The sequence below is a fragment of the Dromiciops gliroides genome, chromosome 4 (assembly GCF_019393635.1).
Source record: "Dromiciops gliroides isolate mDroGli1 chromosome 4, mDroGli1.pri, whole genome shotgun sequence".
Lineage (NCBI taxonomy): Eukaryota > Metazoa > Chordata > Mammalia > Microbiotheria > Microbiotheriidae > Dromiciops > Dromiciops gliroides.
Genome location: NC_057864.1, coordinates 6,087,680 through 6,103,011, shown reverse-complemented (window position 1 = coordinate 6,103,011; position 15,332 = coordinate 6,087,680).

The following is a 15,332-nucleotide window of genomic DNA, read 5'->3' as shown; positions in this document are numbered from 1 at the left end:
TGTGCAGAGTGTAAGATGTTGGTCTATACCGAGTTTCTGCCATACTATCTTCCAGTTTTCCCAGCAGTTTTTGTCATACACTGAGTTCCTATCCCAGAAGCTGGACTCTTTAGATTTATCAAACCACTAGTTAGTAGTCATTTAATACTGTGTCTCCTGCGCCTAACCTATTCCATTGATCCTCCACTCTATTTCTTAGCCAGTACCAAATAGTTTTCATGACTGCTGCTTTATGGTAAAGCCTCAGATTTCTTACAGCTAGCCCATCTTCCAATATATTTTTTTCTATTAGTTACCTTGATATTATTGACCTTTTGTTCTTCCAGATTAATATTGTTATTATTTTTTCTAGCTCTATAAAATAATTTTTAGGTAGCCTGATTGGTATGGCACTGAATAAGTAAATTAATTTAGGTAGAATTGTCATTTTATAATATTAGCTCAGCCTATCCATGAATAATTGATATTTTTCTAGTTATTTAGATCTGATTTGATTTGTGTGTAAAGTGTTCTGTAATTGTGTCCATAGAGTTCCTGCCTTTGTCTTCGCAAGACTCCCAAGTATTTTATATTGTCTACTTTTACTTTCAATGGAATTTCGCTTTCTGTCTCTTGCTACTAGACTTTGTTGGTAATATATAGAAATGGTGATTGTTTATGTAACTTTATTTTATATCCTGCAACATTGCTAAAGTTGTTAATTGTTTCAAGTAGTTTTTCGGTTGATTCTCTAGGATTCTCTAAGTATACCATCATATTATCTGCAAAGAGTGATAGTTTTGTTTCCTCCTTGCATATTCTAATTCCTTTAATTTCTTCTTGTTATCTTATTGCTAAAGCTAACATTTTTGGTACAATATTAAATAATAGAGGTGGCAATGCACATCCCTATTTCACCCTTGATATTATTGGGAATGCTTCTAACTTATTGCCATTATATATGTTTCCTGATGGTTTTATGGTGAAAAGCTTTTTCCTTATCCATTGAGATAATCATATAATTTTGTTTAGTTTTCTTATAGATGTGTTTGACTATTTTGATAGTTTTATTAATGTTTAAATAGCCCTACATTCCTGGTCATAGTATATTATCCAGTTGATCAAATGTTGTAATCTCCTTACTAATATCTTATTTAAAATTTTTGCATCAATATTCATTAGATAATTTTTTCTCTTTTTTTCTTTTTTTGTTTTGGCCCTTACAGGTTTAGGTATCAACACCATATTTGTGTCATAAAAGCAATTTGGTAGAACTAGTTCACCTATTTTTCCAAATAATTTGTATAATATTGTAATTAATTTTTAAAATATTTGCTAGAATTAACTTGTAAACCTATCTGGCCCTGGGGATTTTTTCTTAGGAAGTTCATTAATGACTTGTTCAATTTAGTTTTCTAATATAGGCTCATTTAAGGATTTTATTTCATCTTCAATTAACCTGGGGAATTTATATCTTTATAAATATTTATAAATTTAATTTAGATAGTCAAATTTTTTGGCATATAGTTGGGCAAAATAATTCCTAATTATTGCTTTATTTTCTACTTAGTTGGTGGTGAATTCACCCCTTTCATTTTTGATACTGGTAATTTGGTTTGCTTCTTTCTTTTTCTTAAATCAAATTAACCACAAGTTTATCTATTTTATTGATATTTTCATAAAACCAGCTCTTCATTTTATTAATTAGTTCTATAGTTTTCTTGCTTTCAATTTTATTAATATCTTCTTTGTTCTGGATTTCTATTTTAATATTTAACTAGGGATTTTTAATTTGTTCTTTGTCTAGCTTTTTTAGTTGCACAACCAATTCATTGATCTCCTCTTTCTCTTTTTTATTCATGTAAGCATTTAGAGATATAAAATTTCCCCTAGGCACAGCTTTGGCTGCATCCCATAGGTTTTGGTATGTTGTCTGTTTATTTTCATTCTCTTGGATGAAGTTTTTGATGGTTTCTATGATTTGTTGTTTGACCCACTCATTTTTTTTTGACCCACTCATTCTTTAGGATGAGATTATTTAATTTAAATGAATTTTCAGTCTATCTTTCCATGGCTCTTTATTACATACAGTTTTTATTGCATCATGATCTGAGAAGGATGCATTTACTATTTTTCCCTTTCTACATTTCACTGTGATGATTTTGTGCCCTAATACATGTTAATTTTTTTTTAATATGTGCCATGTACTGGTGAGAAAATGGTATATTCCTTTCTATCCCTATTCAATTATCTCCAGACATCTTTCATATCTAACTTTTCTAATATTTTATTCACATCTTTAATGTATTTCTTATTTATCTTGTGGCTAAAGTTATCTTATTCTGAGAGGGGTAGATTCAGATCCCTCAATAGTAGAGTTTTTCTGTCTATTTCCTCTTGTAACTCATTTAACATCTCCTTTAAGAATTTGGATGCTAGACCACTTGGCACATACATTTTTAGTATTGATATTACTTTATTATTTGTTACCTTTTAGGAAGATGCAGTTTCCTTCCTTATCTCTTTTAATTAGATCTATTTTTGATTTTTATTTGTTTGAGATAAGAATTGCTACCCATGCTTTATTTACTTCACCTGAAGCTTAATATATTCTACACCAACCTTTTACCTTTCTCTATGTGTCTCTGCTTTAAATGTGTTTCTTGTGAACAGCATATTGTAGGATTCTGATTTTTAATCCACTCTGATATTCACTTCGCTTTTATGGCAGAGTTCACCCCATTCACATTCACAGTCATTATTAGTAACTGTCTATTTTCCTCCATAATATATAACTCCTTTGTGCTTTTCACCCCCTTCTTCAGCCCTATTCCTCCTTACCAGCATTTTGCTTTTGACCCCTGCATTCCCCAATCTGCCCTCCCTTTTATCACCCCTCCTTTTTTATCCTTTTCTCCCCTGCTTCTGTCCTCCCTTTCCCCCTTATCCTTTTACTTCCCTAAATAATAAGCTAAATTTCTTTATCCAAATGAGTGTTTATGTTATTCCCTCTTTGTACCAAATCTGATGAGAATATGGTTGACAAAATGTGCATCCCTCCCTTGTTTACCTCTGTTGTAATAGGTTTTTTTCTGCCTCTTCATATGACATAATTAACTCCAACCTACCTCCTTTTTCCTTTTCTCCCCATATACTCCTTTTTTTGCCCCTTAATTTTCCTTATATCATTATATCAAAGACAATTTAATTTATATCCTCTATGGTGTCTAGACTCTTTTTCTGATCATGGCTTTCAGGTAGTCCAATAATTTTCAAATTATCTTTCCTGGATCTATTTTCCAGGTCAGTTGTCTTTCCAATAAGGTATTTCACATTTTCTATTTTTTTTCATTATTTTGTTTCTGTTTGACTAATTCTTGATGTCTCATGAAGTCATTGGCTTCCATCTGTCCAATTTGAATTTATAAGGCATTGTTTTCTTCAGTAAGCTTTTGTACTTCTTTTTCTATTTGGCCAAATGAATTTTTTTAAGTAATTGCTTTCTTCAGTCAATCTTTGTGCTTCCTTTTACAAAATGTTGGGTTTTTTCATGATTTTCTTGTGTTACTTTCATTTCTCTCCCGATTTTGTGTTCTACCTTTCTCAATTGACTATTTCCATAAAAAATATTTTATTGTTTTCCAGTCTCATGTAGAGATAGTGTTCAACATTTGTTTTTATAAGATTTCTAGTTTCAAATTTTTCTCCTTCCCTCTGCTCCCTCCCTCCTCCCCAAAACAGCAAGTAACCTGATATAGGTTGTATATGTACAATCACATTAAAAATATTTCTGCATTAGTCATGTTATGAGAGAAGAATCAGACCAAAGAGAAAGAACCTCAAAAAAGGAAAAGAATAACAAAAAAAATAGAAATGTTATGGTTCAATCTGCATCTAGATTCCAAAGTTCTTTTTTTCTGGGTTTGGAGAGCATTTTCCATCATGAGTACTTTGGAACTATCTTGGACCATTGTACTGCTGAGAAGAATCAAGTCTATCACAACTGACCAACCCATAATGTTGTTGATTCTATGTGCAATGTTCTCCTGGTTCTACTCATCTCACTAAGCATCAGTTCATGTAAGTCCTTCCAGGTTTCTCTGAAATCAGGCTGCACATCATTTCTTACAACACAGTAATATGCCATTACATTCATATACCACAACTTGTTTAACCATTCCCCAATTGGTGTGCAACCACTCAATTTCCAATTCCTTGCCACCACTAAAAGAGCAGCTATAAATATTTTTGTACATGTGGGTTCATTTCCATTTTTTATGATCTCTTTTGGAAAAATACCTAATAGTGGTATTGCTTGGTCAAAGGATAGGTACAGCTTTATAGTCCTTTGGACATAATTCCAAAGTGTTCTCCAGAATTGTTGAATCAGTTTACAGCTCCACCAACAACACATCCATGTTCCAATTTTTCCATAGCTTTTCCAACATTCATTATTTTCCTTTTTTGTCATATTAGCCAATCTGATAGGTGTCAGAGTTGTTTTAATTTGCATCTCTCTAATCAATAGTGATTTAGAGCATTTTTTCATATGACAATAGATAGCTTTGATTTCTTCATCAGAAAACTGTCTGTTCATATCCTTTGACCATTTCTCAATTGGGGAATGACTTGGATTCTAATAAATTTGATGTATTTCCCAGTATATTTTAGAAATAAGGCCTTCAGAAATACCGGTTATAAAAATTATTTCCCAGCCTTCTGTCTTGCTTCTAATTTTGGATGCATTTCTTCTGTTTGTACAAAAAACTTTTTAATTTAAGGTAATCAAGATTTTGATTCTTTTTTAAATTATTTTCTTGTGTTGCTTTAATTTCTCTCCCCATTTTTGTTATACCTTTCTGATTTTTAAAATACTTTCTGAACTCTTCCAGGAAGACTTTTTGGTCTTGAGACCAATTCATTTTCCCTCTTGAGGCTTCACTAGTCGGCAATTTGAGAGTATTGTTTACATCTGAGTTTGTGTTTTGCTCTTCCCTGTGGACACAGAAGCTCTCAATGTTAAAAGCCCTTTTTTTGTTTTTTACTCATATTGTAGTTTATTTTTTTTTAAGTTGAGGTCTGCTCTTGGGGCACAAGGATCACTGACAAGGGTCACCATTTCAGGCTTCTTGTGCTGGGGGTTAGGGCCTCTGTCACTGACTTTCTACTCTGTGGCTTCTGTAGCTACTAGATTCCTCAATGCCCTGTGCTTGCTCCAGGCACTGGGATGTCCTGGCCCAGTCACTTCTGTGCCGTGGGTGGTCCTCCAGCTGGCATTCTGACCTTTTAGCTGGTGCTGGCAGATTTTACAACTGACCCACTGTACCAACAGCTTGCTCTTCTATGGCCAAGAGCCTCTTGCTGACTTGCCCAGACCCCCCTCAGTGCTGTGCTGCTCTGAGCTCCCCTTTTGCCTAAGTGAGATCTACCTTTCCTGAAGTTTTCTAAATTATCTCAAGTTGGAAGATTGTGTCTTTTTGTGTGTTTTCTGGTTTCAGAATCTGTTTAGAGACTTGATTTAATATTCTTTTTGAAGGAACCACAGGAGAGCTCAGGCAACTTGTTGGCTTCTCTCTGCCATACTGGCTCCACCCCCCGCCTTGGATTCTTATAATTAAAGTTATACTTGTATCAAATTATTTCTCTTAATTTGAAAGCATATGACCCACTTTAAATGATGTTTTTGACTATCTTGATAAAAGTGTTAAACCTTAGATATGCTTTAAGTGGTCTTAGAAAGAGAAGTATTAAATTTTCCTCTTATTCCCAAGAATACTAGTATTCTAGATAGAGCTAACAAGGAACTCAGAGGATAGCTGGTCTAACCTTATCATTTTTCAAATTAAGAAACTCTTTCCCAGTGAGATTAAGTTCCATGACTAGTTTTGATTATCTGCTGAGACAAGTTTAACAGGGTCTGGCTGCTGCACATCCTTTGCTTCTTAGATTCAGAGGTGAGATCTGAGAGACAGTTGGACACAAAAATAAATGAGCAGACCTGAATAAGGTTCAGCAAGCCCTCATACCACTGGTGATAGTTCAAATACACCCTGAACGTACACCCAGTAAAACCATCTCCGCAGATGAGGCAAACCAGGTTAAAGGTAACCAAAAGCCATTAAGCCATGTGTGTTAGAATGATGTCCATCCCAAGTATGTGAAAATTTTCTCCAGAGAAATGGGTGGATGAGAACAATATGTTCTAATGTTCAGAAAGATGGCTGAAGCAAGTGCTGTGGAACACTTAGACTTTGGCCAAATACTGAAGACACCAATGTCATCTACTGAATTCCTGGGTCATCACAGTTCATCATGACATTTATCTTGCCATTGGACTTTAATGACTATAAAAAAGAGAGTAAGACTGATGACTTAATTAAATCCAAATCAAGTGAGAGTCAAGACATCACCTTTTGATGTCATTGTTCTTCTTGGTAAATGAAAGATGAACAAATGACATGCCTCACATCACACAGGGAGTTAGCAACAGAAGTGGGACTTGACACTCTCTAATTTGAGAAATGGTCAAAGGATATGGACAGACATTTTTCAGATGAATATATTAAAACTATATTATACCATATGAAAAAAACAATGTTCTAAATCACTATTTAGATAGTCCAAATTAAAAAAAAAAACCTCTGAGGTACCACCTCACACCTATCAGATTGGCTATTATGACAACAAAGTAAAACAATAAATGTTGGAGAATCTGTGGAAAAATTGGAACACTAATGCATAATTGGTGGAATTGTGAACTGATCCAACCTTCTAGAGAGCAATTGGGAACTATGCCCAAGGGCCTATGGGACTGTGCATACCCTTTGACCCAGTAATATGATTGTTAGGTCCATATCCCAAAGAGATCATAAAAAATGGAAAAAGAATCCACATGTACAAAAATATTAATAGCAGCTCTCTTTGTGGTGGCAAAGATTTTGAAATTGAGGGTATGCCCATCAATTGGAGAATGACTGATCAAGTTATGGTATATGAATGTAATGGAATACTATTGTGCTGTAAGAAATGATGAGCAGGAAGATTGCAGAAAACCTTGGAAAAACAAGTGGACTGATGCTGAGCGAATTGAGCAGAACCAGGAGAACATTGTACGCAGTAACAGCAACATTGTGTGATGATCAACTGTCATATACTGACTCTTCTCAGCAATACAATGATTCAAGACAATTCCAAAGGACTCATGATGGAAAAAGCTCTGCACATCCAGAAAAAAAAAAGAATTGTGGAATCTTAATGTAGATTGAATCATATTATTATAACTTTTTTTTCTTTTTTGAGTTTTTTTTGCCTTTTTTGATTCTTCTTTCACAACATGACTAATGCAGAAATATGTTTAATGTGATTGTACATATATAACCTATATCAGATTGCTTCCTGTCTTTGGGAGAGGAGAGGGAAAGGAAGGAGGGAGAAAAACTTGGAACTCAAAATCTTATAAAAACAACCCTTGAAAATTATCTTTATATGTAACTGGAAAAAATAAAATAACATTAAGTTTGGGGGGAAAAAAACAAATGGCAATTGAAACTAGTAACTCTGAATGCTAAGCCTGTGTTCTCTCCACTGTACTACATGAAGAATTTTGTCAGAGAACGCCTATGTTGTTTCCAGCTTGAATGACATAGTCAAACAATTTCAGTCTGCCAGGTTCTCTGAGGTGATCTAGTTCAGTTGACTCACGAGAAAATAAAACAAAACAACCAAATAGAACAGAAGTTCTTCCACAATATTTCTGAGAAGTGGAAGCTCCACCATTGTTCAAAATCCCTTAGTGAAAGTGAATCTAATACTATTCAAGACAACCTAGACCGGTATTACATAACATTATTTATTATGTTTTTTAAACATATTCACATCAACCCCAATATGTCCCTTTGAAATATTAGCTAATAATACCTAGCTTTTAATATAGCAACTGTAAATATTTCAAAACACTTTTCAAAGATCATCTCATGTGATCCTTACCTTATGTTGTGAGGTAGAATCTATTATTATCTTCATTTTACAATTAACAAAACCAAGAAGGAGAAGCTATTTTACCAATATTATGCCACTAGTCAGTATCTGGAACAGGCTTTTAATTCAGGTTTTCCTAACTCCAGGTCCAGTCCTCAATTTCTGTAGTAACTGTTTGCCTCTGACAACCCCCCCCCTCCACTTCTTTCTTTTATCTCATTCTCCATTGTGAGCTGAAACAGAAAAGTTACATTTTTTAGGTGAAATTTTATTTTATTTTCACCAAAAAAATCTACAAGTCTTTCCATTTTGCAAATTCAGAGACACATCTCATATTAATCTGTTTTGCTGTTAACAAAATCTCATGACTGACTAGCTTTCTTCATTGCCTTCAGGTTTCATTTTGGCAATTTGTAAGATAAACAGTGACCACTCCTGAAATAGAGGTAGCTACTCATGCATAGAGATGATCCTGTTCATTTTCTCACTTACATGGGTTGCAGCCTGTCCTTTTACAAGATGAAAAATTCTTCTGATGTCCTCTGTATGTGGTAACCAGTACTTAATGGAGATTCAATTACTGAAATCTTTGTCTGTTTCATGTGCCTCATAAGAATTAGGCCTGTTTTTTCTCTTCCATTTACTTGAGGTATTTTAGATGTTATTTAATACCTGTGGACTATTTTTTAAAACAGTACACTGTGCTTTCTAAGGGTAGATAGTATAACTAGTATTTTGCATTCTTTTGGTGATTACAACCACCAGAGCTGAAAAAAGAATAAGTAAATGGAAGGTAAAAATGAGACTTGATGTTGTTGGTTGTTGTTGGTTGCCTTTTATTCTTGAAGAGGGCCATGCCATTGGGGATGTTGTTATGACTTTCAGTGAATTGGATTTTTAAGTGAGGGAAGGCTATCCAAGGTCACCAACCTCACTCTTTCCTTCCCAACTATCTGGGTCTAGTGTCAACATTTATATTAGGACAACTGGAGATGATCCCAGATGTCTAAAGCAGTTGGAGCTTAAAAACTTGCCCATGCTCACACAACTGGTAAGTGTCTGAGGTGAAATTTGAACTCAGGTTGTCCTAACTTCAGGGTCAGTGCTCTATCCACTGCACCACCTATCTGCCCAAACCTTGATGTAGTCGTTGAATGAATCATTAAGTCTCAAAATCAATGCGTTATTGCTAAAAACAACTTAGAGAACACGTGGTCCAACACCATTATTTTACATGTAAGGAAACTGATGTCCAGAGGTCTGCAATGACTTATTTTAGGCCACAAAGGCAATGGATAGGAAAGGTAGGATTAGAACTCAGATCATTTTACTCCAAGTTCAGTGCTCTTTTCCATGGCTCTTCCTGACAAGTTTTTTAACTCATAAAAAAATCCTTTATTTTATGTAGTTGTCCAGTAATAAATCAATGAATCAAGGAATTCATAAAGAGAACTCTAATTTATTTTCTCTCATTTATTCCCCTATACCAGAGCATCTTAGAATGGACAATGGTAGTGCATAAGGATTTCTCTAGACTGAATATTGACTTCCAAAGCGACATTTTAATACTGTGTATGCGTCATTGCATTTTTAATTTATTTAAAAATATTTCTCACTTGTTTTTTCTTTTAAAATCTGTTTCAGCTGTACAGTATATATGTGGGCTGTGGCTGTGTATTTGACATCTTTCCTTTCCATTTTCAAGATATTTTGTTTTGTTTTGTTTTGTTTTGTTTTGTTTTGTTTTGTTTTAGTGAGGCAATTGGGGTTAAGTGACTTGCCCAAGGTCACACAGCTAGTAAGTGTTAAGTGTCTGAGGCCGAATTTGAACTCAAGTACTCCTGACTCCAGGGCCAGTGCTCTATCTACTGCACCACCTAGCTGCCCCCTTCAGGATATTTTTAACTGTTTTTATTTACAATGTTCTGTCAGACATGTGCATTTAGTTGTAGCATTATATTCCAAATACCTGAAAGAATTGAGTTTTCCTTAAGAAGCTGACAGAACTAAAGCCATATTTTTTTTTAAATGTTACTTTAAGGGTAATACATACATAAGAAAAACACCAGTACCAGTGGAAGGTATGGATGCAATATGTACTAAGACAGTGGATGACAAAAAAGAGTTCAGGCTCATAGAGGTAAGAATTATCTGAAAGAGAGGGGGCAGCTAGGTGGCACAGTGGATAAAGCACCAGTCCTGGATTCAGGAGGACCTGAGTTCAAATCTGGCCTCAGACACTTGACACTTACTAGCTGTGTGACCCTGGTCAAGTCACTTAACCCTCATTGCCACACACCCAAAAAAAATTATCTGAAGGAGATTTTGAACTATGGTCTTACTCTAAGTTCAGTATTCTATCCATTATATCTAGCTACCTAATATATACTCATAATGTTCCAGAGCTCCTAAATTGAGTATTCTGACAGATTAATTCTCATTTCCTTGGATCCAGTGGAATCATAATACATTTTTGTTTATTTGAGTTGAGTTGAGTTGAATAAAATCTTTAAAGTAAGTAGTTTTTTGTTTTGTTTTTGTCACTCCTTCGCACATAATGAGGGAATTTGGAAAGTAAGCGGTTAATTATGGGAAATGAGTGAACCTCACTGGCTCTATTTTGTGACCCAATTCTGGAGCCAGATCAGTTCCCTTTCTATTTAGTTAATGGTCTAGCCCAACTTCTTGTGTGAACATATATTCAATTGAAATGATTGGGAGAAAATCATATTGCATTTTTAGAACCAATGCTAGTATGGCTTGGAAACTGGACCACCACTCCCTGCTGCTTAGATACCCTTCTCTAAAGACCTGGGCTGTGCTGGCCAGAAAGAAATCCAGTCAGATAAAAAGATTTATGCAAGTAGTTTTCTCACAATTGTATTTTTCAAGCAACCAATATATTTTATCTGAAAACTGGCACCATACTGATCAGTTACAGTGTCCATGTTTATAGGTTGTTTATAGACATTTTGAGGGAGTGGGATACCTTTTCTTCTGATTTCAAGAAACTGCACCTGTTTGTTCTCATAATTTTGAAAAACCCAAAATTTCCTTCAATTAGAAATTAGATTATTTATTATTTTATTGATTCATGTTAATTAATTGACTTTATTTGATGAATTATTTTTAATGCATATGTCTGTCTTCCCCTGTATTTGGGGTCCAGGCTTAAGCTCAAGGAGTTTAATCCCAGTTTGTCAGCCAATTTAAATACATTGCTTAATAAATCAATATGCTTGTAAGATTGCACCTTTGTTTTCTCAGTCATTTTATCTTTTGCCTGCCACAATATTTAATGGCAACCCAAGAATGATTAGGTAAATCATCCATGACGTCTCTTAGTTATGTCTGTGAGCATCAGATTATAAAATGTCACTACAGGTAAAATAAATTTAAAATATGCCCATATTAGCAAATAATTATAGCACCTCTTTTTTGTATTGGCAAGTATCCTGAAACTGAGGCTATATACTTTATTTGATAAATGGCTGAGCAAGTTATAGATATATTTGTGATGTAATACAATTGGGCTGTAAGAAATGATGAAGGAAATGGTTTTAGAGAAACTCTGGAAGACATGAACTGATACAAAATATAGGAGCAAATTATAGCTAAGGTCATGTGCTTAAGGCCATAACTTCATCTAATCCAAGTAAGACCCAAGACATGCCTCTCTGGCTCTGCTGGAGTAGTGGTGGTAATTGATATTGTCCTTTTGGTTCCCAGGATGGATTGAACCCAGCATTGGACTTCAGTGACCTCACAAGTGAAATGTGAATTTTATAAATGTATTCTTTTGTGTTTGAATTTCCCTCATGGTTGAAGAGTTCTCTATAGCAAGATTAATTATTACAAGATGAGATAGGAAAAATTTTAAAAAATTTAAAAAGAAGGTTTTATATTGTATCATTGAGAGGCAGAATTCTGTAATAAAAAAACAATAAGTTTAGAAGCAGAGGAATTGGGTTCAAATCTCATCTCAGCTCCTTTTAATTATCGGTTAATTACTTTCTCAAAGTGGATTACAGATCTGTCATCTTCCTAATAAAATGATTGAACTCAGGGATCTTTAAGGTTCCTTTGATTTATTAGCCTGTGATCTTGCAGTTCCTCAATCCATCCATCATCTCAGCAATGCGGATATTCACTTCAGTGATACATGCTCACTCATCTGTATTGAACACTGGCCATACGCACCCAGAAATCTTCTATGCAGGGCACACTTGACTTCCAGAGATCCTTGCTTTCCTTTTTCTATCCAACAGACAATAGTATAATAGCTTGTTTGTCCATTTGATTTGTTTTCTTTTTGCCAAATGACCCACGATTTTGTGGAGTCCTTTTATCGAATTTAGAGAAAGGCATGAGTGTAAGTGGCAAAAGTTGAGATCTCATGTCTAGGTTGATAAAAGTAACACTGAAGGGAATATAGATATTGATGAGATTTGCCTTCAAAGCCAGGAAGACTTACATTAAATTTCTCCCATTGAGAAATACTGACTATGTGATCCTGGGCAAATGACTTAAACTCACGCTGCTTTAGGTAACTGGAAGAATAAAAGTTGCAGAAAATAGACTGGCATTCATTCATGTAGTCCATTTTCTTGCTTGGAAGTTCTATGAAGGAATGAAATCATGGATCCAGGCTATCCCTATCCCTATCCCAGAGGAATTTTATAGCATCAATATATTTAGAATACCTAGAATAATAAGTATATTACAAAAAAAATTTGATTTGTTTGATTAATTATTATTTGACTAGCTATTTGATAAATTTGATTTATTAGCATCAGTGGATAAAGCACCGGCCCTGGATTCAGGAGTACCTGAGTTCAAATCCGGCCTCAGACACTTAACACTTACTAGCTGTGTGACCCTGGGCAAGTCACTTAACCCCAATTGCCTTACTAAAAAAAAAAAAACAAAACAAAAACAAATAAATGTATGATTTATTAGCATCTGGCTAGCCAGAAATGGTTAATTCATTCATTCTTTCATTCTTTCATTCACTCCACAAACATGCATTGAGCAGATTAAATGAATAATGTGGAATCTAGATGGTGCAATATAGCCCTGGGCCTGAAGTCAGGAAAACCCAGTTTCAAATCCGACCTCAGATACTATCTGTGTGGCCCTGGGCAAGTCACTTCACCTTGTTTGCTTAAATTTCCTCAACCGCAAAATGAGCTGGAGAAAGAAATGGCAAACCATGCCAGTATCTTTGCAAGGAAAACTGCAGTGTGGTAAAAAACAAAGTCAAACTTGACTGAAATGACTGATCAGTAATAATTAAAAGTACAGATGCCAATGACTTTAGAAAATGCTTTGTTAAATCCTATCTAGTGAGCATAAAAACTATGAATATTATCCATATTTTCCTTATTTCCCTCGAACTAGTATTGTGCACATGTGTGTCAGAAATATTTGTTCAACTCATTATGCTTGAGTGCAACTAGCATGCAGGGAAGGAGATACTTTCCTGAGATTTGGGGGATTATAGAAGTTTTGTTTTGTTTTGTTTTGTTTTTACTCAGCAGATAAGATCATTTATTTTTTTCTCCCAGAAAAATGTTTTTCTTGTCCCCTTTTAAAAGAAAAAGGGGAAAGAATACACACATGCTTGTACCATTATAAACACCATACAAAAAAAATAGTTGCTCATTTGAAAAATGGTGCTGTTGTCATGGCAACTCAGACTCCAAAGGAGGACATCAGTAAACAGCTGGATCACATGTAATTGTTATGCTAATAGAATTTTAAAATAATTAGATCATGGAGATGTTTTGTCTTTTCTCTTTTTCAGATTTGTGAAACACTGCTATGCCAATGATTGTGAAAATATTAACGTGTTTATTTTAATCGGGTATTGTCATATGAATCCATTACTATCTTGCAGCTTTCAATATATGTGATACTGGATTGTCTTTATTTTTATCACCTCACTGATTAATCACATTTTTTGAATTTTGTTTATTGTTGCCTTGTAGCATCAAATGATTTGATTTGGTGTTTCAAGCTCAGGAAAGTGTGCTAGAGCAGACATGGAGTGGGTCATGTAATTAGAATCACCATAAGTGAAAGAAAAATGCAGACATGAGAGTTTGTTTTGATCTCATACTTCCCTTGAGGGAGGTTTGATGTGTGTCTTTCCTTACCCTGGCCTGTTTTTATTACTGTGTACATTTTCAGAAGGTTCAGGGCATGTGGACTTTCTCAAAACCTCTTGAATTTGGGTTTCCATGTGGAGGTAGAGGCAGCCATCAGCACATTCTCCAGTTTGGGGTGCTGAGAGATGTTTGGGCTGGAGAAACATGTCAGGCTGTGAATATGTCACTTGCAGAATGAAGCTAGCACCACTTGTGTCTGTCCCCTGGGAGGTGAAATTGTGTAAATGAGTGTCAGGAAATAGATCTCTCAGTGTGTGTTTTCATTGGGATATTGAGGTTGCCTGGAGAATGTTTGTGTTTGTTAATGGGGCAGAACTATGTACACAGCTAGGAGAAACAGAAAGGAATCTGAATCTAGGGCAAAGGTTAGAATAGGGAAATGACAGTCAAATACAGTGTTCAGTAATGGACCAGACCAATGCTAATAAAGCCTGTGTTGACATATGCTAGGTCAAGTATTAGGGCAAGGCCGGGGAATGAGTGGAAAACCACTGGATTGGGAGCCAGACATTCCCAAAACCTGATAAAAGAGGTTCAAATACAATCTCTGTTATTTACTGCTGTAAATTGCTATGCACTACATAGTCTGTGTCACCTTGGATAACTCACATCTTTTCTCTGACCCTCTGGCTATTCTTAACAAATTCTAAGGACCATTGGAGTTCTCAATCCTAGTAGAACTATCTTTATAGTCAGAGAATCTGGGTTGAAACCCAACTCTAACAAATATTACTTGTGTTACCTTGGAAATTGACTTATCTATTCTGTACCTTATGTCTCCATCTCTAAAATGTTGGTTTTGGACTAGACTGCCTCAAAATTTCCTTTTCACTTGAAAGGAATTCAAGAGAAGGAGACAGAGATGGAGATGGAGACAGAGATAGGCAGAGAGAGAGAGATTATTGAGGAAAAATACCCACAAGCTTTGTAATGACAAACCATCTGGATCTTCTAGGAAATAGACATGATGACTAGACTCGGAATGGACAATATAGAAGTCAACATTGCTGCCATATGAAAAATCCTTCCTGTTTGTTAGGACCAGTAAGATCTTTTCCTCCACTGGCAGCTTCTTCTGGATGTCATATTAAAGCATTGCAATAGAGTATAAGAGGGAAAACTCAAGAAGCTTCCATTCTTAATGTGACAAACCAACCCAACTTATTTATTTTTTAAGTTGAGGTCTGCTCTGGGGGCACCAGGGTC